This window comes from Solanum verrucosum, unplaced genomic scaffold, assembly GCF_900185275.1.
Source record: "Solanum verrucosum unplaced genomic scaffold, falcon-dt-bn FXZP01000118.1, whole genome shotgun sequence".
NCBI lineage: Eukaryota > Viridiplantae > Streptophyta > Magnoliopsida > Solanales > Solanaceae > Solanum > Solanum verrucosum.
This window is the reverse complement of record NW_026020568.1, coordinates 2,112,328-2,121,693: the sequence shown is the minus strand read 5'-3', so window position 1 is coordinate 2,121,693 and position 9,366 is coordinate 2,112,328.

Here is a 9,366-nt window from a genome sequence, read left to right as displayed (position 1 = left end):
AACTTTATATTGTTGTACCGTGATATGACATAGCAAGTTATGTCATATTACATAACTTAAATTTAATTTCTACAAAATTTATTTTGTAATAAGAAAAAAAATTAGTTTCAAAAATCATAGATTACGTCATAATAGGGATAATTTAATTTATGTAACTTATGTCATAAAAGATTAAATTTCAATTTCAGCAAATTATATTATAAAGACATAACTTAATTTTTACAAAACGTATATCATAAGAAAGAAAAGTTCTCTAATGTGTATATAACTATATATATATATACACACATACAAACATAATGGATATTAATTAAATATTTTTAAAAATACATGAATATTAACCAATGAGCAATATATATGAATACATTGATTTACTATATATACATACAAAAATACATGAATATTAACTAAATATATAAAACAAAACATGAATACTATCAACGGGCAATAACTAAGTGAGAAAATAAAATACTACAATACATGTATATATAGTACTTAACTAACATACAAATAAATACATTGAATTAAATAAATCCATACAAAAATATATGTATATTAACCAATAGGCAATGACTAATTGAGAAAGATGTTGAACAGACAAGATAAATGTATATATGAATTGGAATGAAATTTGAAAAAAATAAGGTTGATTTGAAAGAGAAAGCTTTGGAGATGATAAATAAGGATTAGTGACCGTAAAACATGTCTGAAAATAAATGATCAAGCATGTAATAGCATATTTTCTATTTAATGTTTAAATAAATCCATAATAAATAAATAAAATATACTATGTGCCTTAAATATATAACAAAGTTTGCCATATTATGTAATTTTTCCTTTATAGTTTCAATCGTTCCTCCAATCTTCTACCTTCATTGAGAACAATGCCTCTTCCTCTTATAAAAAAAATATATAGCATGTATCATATTTTTATCACAATAAAATAAATAATCAACTTTTATTTTCACTTTCATCAAGTCCTACAATTTTTAAATTTCTCTAAAGAATCTTGGGGTTGAAAATTGTGTTGGGTTATGAGTTTGTTATAGTGAAACACCCCCTTCAACATAAATTCAAAGAATTTTTATTTGGTCAACATAAATTTTGTACGAGTTAAGTTATGTGACATAAATTGAATAGTAGTATTTTTATAACTTAATTTACTCGACATAAATTTAGAGAACTTTTCTTTTTTATGATATACGTTTTGTAAAAATTAAGTTATGCCTTTATAATATAATTTGTGATTCTGAAATTTGAAATTTAATGAATGGAAAAGAAAGAATAATAATAAAGAATAAAAAAATTATTAGAAAAAAAGGAAAAAAGAAGAGGAATGGAATAGGAAATAAAGAGAAATAAAATAAAAATTAAGTATGAATTAGACTATAGTGTTAAAATAAAATAATTTGAAAAAAATAAATGAACAAATGCATAAAAAATAAAAAATGAAACGAAAAAAAAAGTAGAGAAAAAATAAACGAATAAAGAAATAAATGAGAAAAAAAAAGGAAATATATAAAATAAATATTGAGTATAAAAGAGATTATGGTGTAAAAAAAATAAAGAATAGTATAATTTGAAAATTTTAAATGAACAGAGAAACATAAAAAAGAAAAAAAGAACAAGTAGAGAAATAAAAAGTAAAAGAATTAAAAATTAACGAAATAACTAAAGCTACAAGGAAAGGGGGCATTTTCTATAATTAGTTAGGGGAATAATTGTAAAGGGGTATGTGTTTAGTTTTCTCTAATAATTTTGACTTAAAGCTCACATTTGTGGGGCTCGAAGTTGTTATATTTGTGGTTTCAGAGGTATATTGTTAAAGATGAGTTCATGGGATTGTTGTTGGAGATTTGGAGATGCGCAAATATCATTTTGGATTTATACAAAAAAAAAAAATTGTAAAAATTTAAAAGTTAGTTAATTATTCAAATCCTAAAGGAGGAGAATATAAAGAACTTTTTACTAAAATATAACAAGAAGGTATCATTAGAGGTAGAGAAACACATGGCAAGAAGACAATTCAACTATCACCATACAATTACAACAACAGTAAACATCAAGTTCAACATACATTGAAGGGAAATTAAAACATAAGTCTCCAACACATAAAAATATTTTAAACTCTTGCATCATATCTATCCATTTGAAATCTAAACGATGTGTGGTATTAGTGTCATTAGATGTTCATCCTATCGTTCAAGAACCAAATGGATAAGATATGAGACAAAGAATGCATACATAAAAGCGACCTCTGAAAATTCATTCATGTATCAACAAAATAAACGACAAGTAAGGACACAAGGAAAAAACAAAATACATCTCAAGAAAGAAGGAAAAGGCATAGAAAATAAGAACAACCCATCAGAAGAACAGCATGTCATCTTCTTAAAAATAGCAACCTAAATCACAACAAATCTAAAGAGAAACTCAAGGTATAGCAAAAAGAAGTACCATATTGGCAAATAGACACAATCGGAAGGATCAAGTTTCAGCTGCAAATGCTCGACTCAGATACATAGCAGCAAAATTCAACCATTTCTAACAGAAGAATGCAGTTAATGTAACACCCGGTGTTAGAACGATCTAAATTTAGAAAACGCTAAATTGGAAATAGCTAAATCTGAAAATTTTCAAATTATGCTTAAGTTGTAAGTTTTGGGTCAACTTAAAACGACCATAACTTTCAGTACATGATGAGTTAGGTGACCCATAATATATCAAATGAAAGGACTTGGAATCCTCTTTCCAACGCCATCGAGTTTGCTAAGTTTCGAGCCCGTATAAGGGAGATATGCCCATTTGAAGTTAGCCTGTCCAGTTAAGAAAAGTTACCCAAAAATATGAGGGGTATTTTAGGCTTTTCCTTACCCAATAAGATTAAAACGAATTTAGTAATTATTTTGGGGTCAAATCTGATTTGGGTCAGTTTGCACAATCTCAAATACGCTTGGGGTTTTAGAAGAGAGTTCAAGAAGAGAAAAAGAGGAGAAAAGGAAGAACGAAGAAGGTTTTCGTGTATCGAGGATTTGTTTCACCAAATCGAGGTATGTAAGTTTTCATAGTGTTGGGTTCGTTCACTCACACACCAATCATGTTTTAAATTATCGACTTCATCCCTAGAGATTAAGAAATTAAGTTCTTGATGAATTTCTTGAAGAGTTGTTATTCATTCTTGAATCTTGATGATGGTTGAGTTCTTGAGGCGAAGATTTTGTTAAGGGGTTGAGTAAATTGATAGTTCTTGAATGAGTTCGCTAAAATTGTTTTGGGTTATAAGAATTCAAGAGTTTTTACCTTAGAATTTCAGTGGGTATGAGTTGAATCCGGTTTGGGAGAAAAGAAAAGATCGGGCAGAAATTGGCGATGCAGACTTGCTCCTCCTAAGAGAAATCTCTCTCTCTCTCTGCGTCGCGGAGAGAACGCGGACTCCATTGTTTCAAGAATTATTTCGCGACCAAATATTATAATTCATCTCTGTGTCGCAGACTTACTCCCCAGACAGTGTTTTTCGACCGTTTCTCATGATTAACTATCTAAAACTCATTTAATCATCACGATATCCTTCATATCATAAATCATAACTCTTGAATTTATAATTCATAATTCAAATTCAAGATAGAGTTAAGAGTCAAGTTTTGAGAGTTCATTAGAGTCATTTTGAGAAGTCTTTACATTGTTTTAAGACTTGAGCATTTGAGTTTGAGGAAGAGTAGAGTTGAATTCATTTTCTTTAAAATGATTTATGGGAACTAAGTATTCCCAAGAGTAAATATTTTTACATTTAAGATTGAGGAAACACCGATTTTCCAAAGAGTTCATGATCAGTTTTAAGTACTATCTCTTTTTAGAGAAACCTTTTGAGTAATAATCTCAAAGTTGAGGAAGAAGAAATGTTTTCTTTAAAACATAATGAGCTAAGTTATATTTTGGGAATAGTATTGAGCACCGATATGGGGGAGAGTTCTAACAACTCACATCCCCCATAAATCATGTAGCTAACACGGGTAGAAAGGGTCATGCTTTTTAGATGATTCCTTATTACTTTTTAGCATAAACTAGTGGATCCACTTAGTTAGTAGGTCCGATACCCCAGCAAAGTGTAGGACAGTTCTGGCAGCGTGAGCTAGACGTTGTATTACCACATAACTCATAGTGATGGTTGTCGGTTAGAAAATCTCCCACAAAGTTATTATGTATTCTCATATACAACAAAATTATTTTGTATTTTTATATACAAACTGAGTTATTATTATATTTTTAAATACATTGAGTTGTTATCTACCGTTTTAAATTCTTTATATAAATTGCACTTTTATCGTCGTTTTATATTACATTGAGTTGGGTATCCATGAGTTGAGTAGAGCGGATGTAAGTATGTTTCGTTCAGTGTTCTCATTACATGCTCGTACATTCCATGTACTGACGTCATTTGGTCTGCATCTTTTATGATGCAGATACATGTAACCAGGATCATCAACCAGCGCTTTGTTGATCCAGTCAAGTTCCAGAGTTGTTTGGTGAGCCTCATTGTTTCCGGAGGATCCCTTATTTATTTTCTGTTAGTTAGTTGGTTAGGATGATCGGGGGTCTTGTCTCGACATCCCTCATAGTATTAGAGGCTTCATTGATAGATAGATAGTAGTTCATGAGTCTTTTCATTTTCAGTTGCTAATGTTTTAAAGACTTGAGTTGTCTATTTCAGGCTAGTTGAATATTCTTATATATCCTGAGTTTATCTTTTGAGACAGTTGAGTAAAGTTTACATTTGATTTCATCTTATGTTGAGTATTGAGTCAGGGCAAGGGTTCGCTTAGGGCCAACAATGGTTCTCGAGTGCCCGTCGTGCCCAGGATGTAGGCTCGGGGTGTGACAGTTAAATCGAGGGAATAGAAATGAGAATAAGAAACAAAGCAACAATGAGCTAATTATTATCTAACTTTAACTATTTTGTCCTAAACTACCATATGTCTTGATCCTATGCTATCACTTGGCACGATCCTAGGCTAGACTTTTTTTTCTTAATTATATATAGAATATAGATATAGATATAGATTTTGACCTTTCTATACCCATTCCAGATGTCATTAGCCTAAATAAAATATTTTCAAAATAAATGACTTTAAATATAAAAATCAAAATCAAAATTTGTTGTATGTCATATTCGTAATTTCTATGATTATTATTTATCATTAATTAATTTCTTTTGATTGTCACAAAGTTTGTATATAATATTTTCGCATATATACACTTAAGAAATACATAATTCATTTATTCATATCTTTACATAAATTTATTCTTTTTAATTTAAGGAATAATATTATACACAATATTATTATTTACCTGATCAATTTTTGTATTTATTTATGAAATAGCAACTTATACAAACTAACCCTTTAATTCATATAAATTCTAGACAATTTCTTTTTAATTTATGTCAATTTTAGCCAAATTTGAAATGAATTGACCCGTTATCTATTACCTCAATCGGATAATATACCCGTAACTCATTTCTCTAATTCTCTTATATGATTCTGATGATATATCACATCTTCTTTTCTTTCAATTTTTTTATTTACCAAAAACAAAAAATCATTAAAATTTGATGTCAGTTAACTTATTTTTAAAATTATATTTAATTATACACTTAGACTCGAACCAATTACTGTAACTTTTAAATTCAAGGTTCAAATTACCCTAATATGTCAGTGTTTCACTCGAGTTCACTCTCGTCTCTCAGTCATAGAGAAGTTTATCACTCGGAGAAGCAATCGTCAGCGAGTCATTCTCTCTTCTTAGCAAACGTCCACGACCAGCACGCAACGCGCGGGTCAGCCTCTCACTCTTGTCTCTCAGTCTCTTATCGTCGGTGACCACTCTTTTAAGTCTCTATTTTTCTGTTTGTTGGTTGACTATTTGATGGTTTTACAATGTTAAATAAGCAAGTATCACATTTCTTTCCACTTTGATAGAAACTGAAAAACGGAAAAATGAGCCTTGTTTAATTTTATGTGATATTTATTGAAATGGGTGATTTAGGGTTACAATTTGTGATTTGTTTTATGATTTTGGGTTTTGTGTTGTTGACTCATCTTTAATTCTCTATTAGTCTCTACTCTCTCCAGTCTCTACTTGTTATAGTATTGTTTTAAGTGTTGAATTCTTGTGTTGATGGCAAACAACTTGGTAGTGTTTTACTGATACCACAAAATATAGTTATGTTTGTCTTGTATTGTTATATTCTGATTTTTGATGGTGTTGTTCTTGCCTAATGCCTCGTGTTGCGGAATTTTTGGATTGTGTTGGTACTTGGTAGTGTTATTTATTGATTCTTGGCGCTATTGAATGTATTTGTTTACTCTAGTTAAGAGGAAATCTCTGTGATTATGCATTTTCCTTTACCTTTTTACAACTTTAAAACTTAGCCTTTTTTGGTAAACTTTGATTCATAAGTTTTCAATTCTAGCATGTTTACCCTCCTTAATTGATTCTTTCAACTCTAGCATGTTTAGAATCATATAAATTACGAATATGATATACAACAAATTTCAGTTTTTTTTAATATTTAATGCCATTTATTTTGAACATATTTTATTTAGTCAAACAACCTCCGACAATAGAAAGGTCAAAATCTATATCTATATCTATATCTATATTTTATATATAATTAAGAAAAAAAGTCTAGTGTAGGATCGTGCCGAGTGGCAGCGTAGGATCAAGACATGGGGTAGTTTAGGAAAAAATAGATAAGTTGGATAATAATTAACTCATCGTTGTTTTGATTCTTGTTCTCATTCCTATTCCCTCGATTTAACTGTTTTTTCTTCTACTAGAAATGATTGAATTTTGCTACTATGTATTCGAGTCGAGCATTTGCAATTGAAACTTAATCCTTCGATTGTGTCGATTTGCCAATATGGTACTTGTTCTTGCTGTAACTTGAGTTTCTCTTTAGATTTGTTGTGATTTGGGTTGCTCTTTTTAAGAAGATGGTATGTCTCTTGTTATTCTTCTGACGGATTGTTCTTATTTTCTGTGTCTTTTCCTTTTTTTTTTACTTTATCCTTACCGTTAAAATAAAGTTGTTCTTACCCTCGTTGTCTACAAACTTCTCAACTGTGTCCCTCAATTGGATGGAAAACCCCAAATCAACAAAAATAACAAGATTTTACTTAAATTACCTAATTTTACCCGATCCGACCCACTTAATACAACCCACTTTTATTTATCTTTATCTTTTGACTTATACCTCTTACAAATGGAAATCTCTTGTTCTTCAATGTTAAACAAGGATAGTAAGTCAAAACTTGATTTAGAATACATAGGTTTAAATTTCAAATCATCCGAAACAATAAACAAAGAAGGTGACTTTGTGAATCTACCAAATTCACCTATACCACCACTTATATTTTTGTTGTTTTTTTCAAATTAATTTAAATATGTTTCTGTAATTTGATTTCATGTAATTTATGTAACGATATATTAATCTTCTCTATTATACAGTTTCAAAAGCAGTCAAATTTTGCTTCTTACCATTGTAATTGCTCCATAAACGATGGGAGTGAAATTCGATCACTGACGGTGCAATGACGATAATCACCATTTTTTCGGTGAACAAGGGGATCTATGTTATATCTTTTGAATTTTATTGAGGAGAAGAATTTTCAGTTTCATTATGGATCAATTGAGATTGGTAATTTTGATTCTCCTTGGTCTGACTTCCTTCGCCTGAATTTTCTCAATTTTGACGCTTTTGAACCCTATTTCCTAAATTTGAGGAACACTGATCGATTCAGATGGGGCTTTTGTACTAGTGGGATGTATTTCATCCCTACGAACGTTTTGACGTTCAGTTTAACCCGCAACAATTCCTCTATTGGAATTGGCTAAAGATGGAGAGAAGTGAATTATATGATTAGGTGGGTCGGATCGGGTTAAAATTGGGTAAATTAAGTAAAATCGAGTTATTTTTGTTGATTTGAGATTTTCCATCCAATTGAGGGGCACGGGTGAGAAGTTTGTAGACGGCAAGGACTTTCAAATTTGTTTTAACGGTAAGGGTAAAGTCAATTAATAAATCATAGTGAATGGTATTTTTGCCCCTTTCCAAACAACAATTAATCAGGTAAATAATAATATTATGCAAATATTATTCTTTATATTAAAAAGAATAAATTTACGTAGAGATATGAATATATACACAAAAATTGAGACCCGCGCTGCAAATTCTGGAATTAACCCCAAAAATAAGTCCCAATCAGTTCCCCGAACTCATGTCCCAAAATGGGACACAATTCGAGGCTCGGGAACATCACAATATCAACATGCAACCAAAACCCGGATTTTCTCAAGAGCTAGAAATGGGACAGTAGCTGAAATTAGTAAATTTACCAGAACGGGGAGTCTACAGTGAATTTCGACTATACCACAACGTTCTCCTCGAAAAGCCACTCAAAATAGCCATCAGAATCATCAAATTTGGACTTAGAACAAGGGAGAAATCAAGTCCCAAAATATCCCACAAATTGAGTTCACAAAGTAGCCATGACAGCAGGTGGAAATGAGAATTTACCTCAAACGAAGGTCCCAAAACAGCTTCTGAGTTCACCAACGCGTTCTCTTCGAAAAATCTCACAACGTAGCCTCTTGAATCACCGAATTTGGAACTCTAAAGCTCAAGATATCACACTTTTAAAATGAGGGCCGAAAGTTGAAACAAAAGAGGAAATCTTCCTAAAGACATCTTCTAGCCTCCCGAAGATAAGTTACGAACATCTCCGCACCGATCCACAGGACTCTACTAGACGTTAGCTATGTACAAGTGAGATCGATGAACCTGGGGCTCTGATATCAATTTGTCATCAAGTTCATGAAGGCGGCAGGGGCATTAGTCAACCCAAAAGACATCACAAGGAACTCATAGTGGCCGTAATGAGTCCTAAATGCGGTCTTAGGGATGTCCGCTACCCTAATCCTCAGTTGATGGTACCCGAACCTCAAATCAATCTTAGAAAACTCGGCGGCACCCTGAAGCTGATCAAACAAGTCATCAATACGAGGCATGGGGTAACGGTTCTTCACTGTCACCTTGTTTAGCTGCCTGTAGTCAATGCACATCCTCATAGTCCCGACCTTCTTTTTCACAAACAGAACAGGAGCACCCTACGGCGACACACTCGGACGGATAAACCTTTTACCTAAGAGGTCTAGCAGTCATTCGGTAAGGCGGAATAGAAATAGGACGGGTGTCGGGCTCCAAATCTATGGGAAAATCAATGTCACGCTCTGGGAGCCAGGTAGGTCTGTAAGGAACACATTTGCATACTCTCTAACCACAGGAATTGAGTCAACTAAAGACCCCGC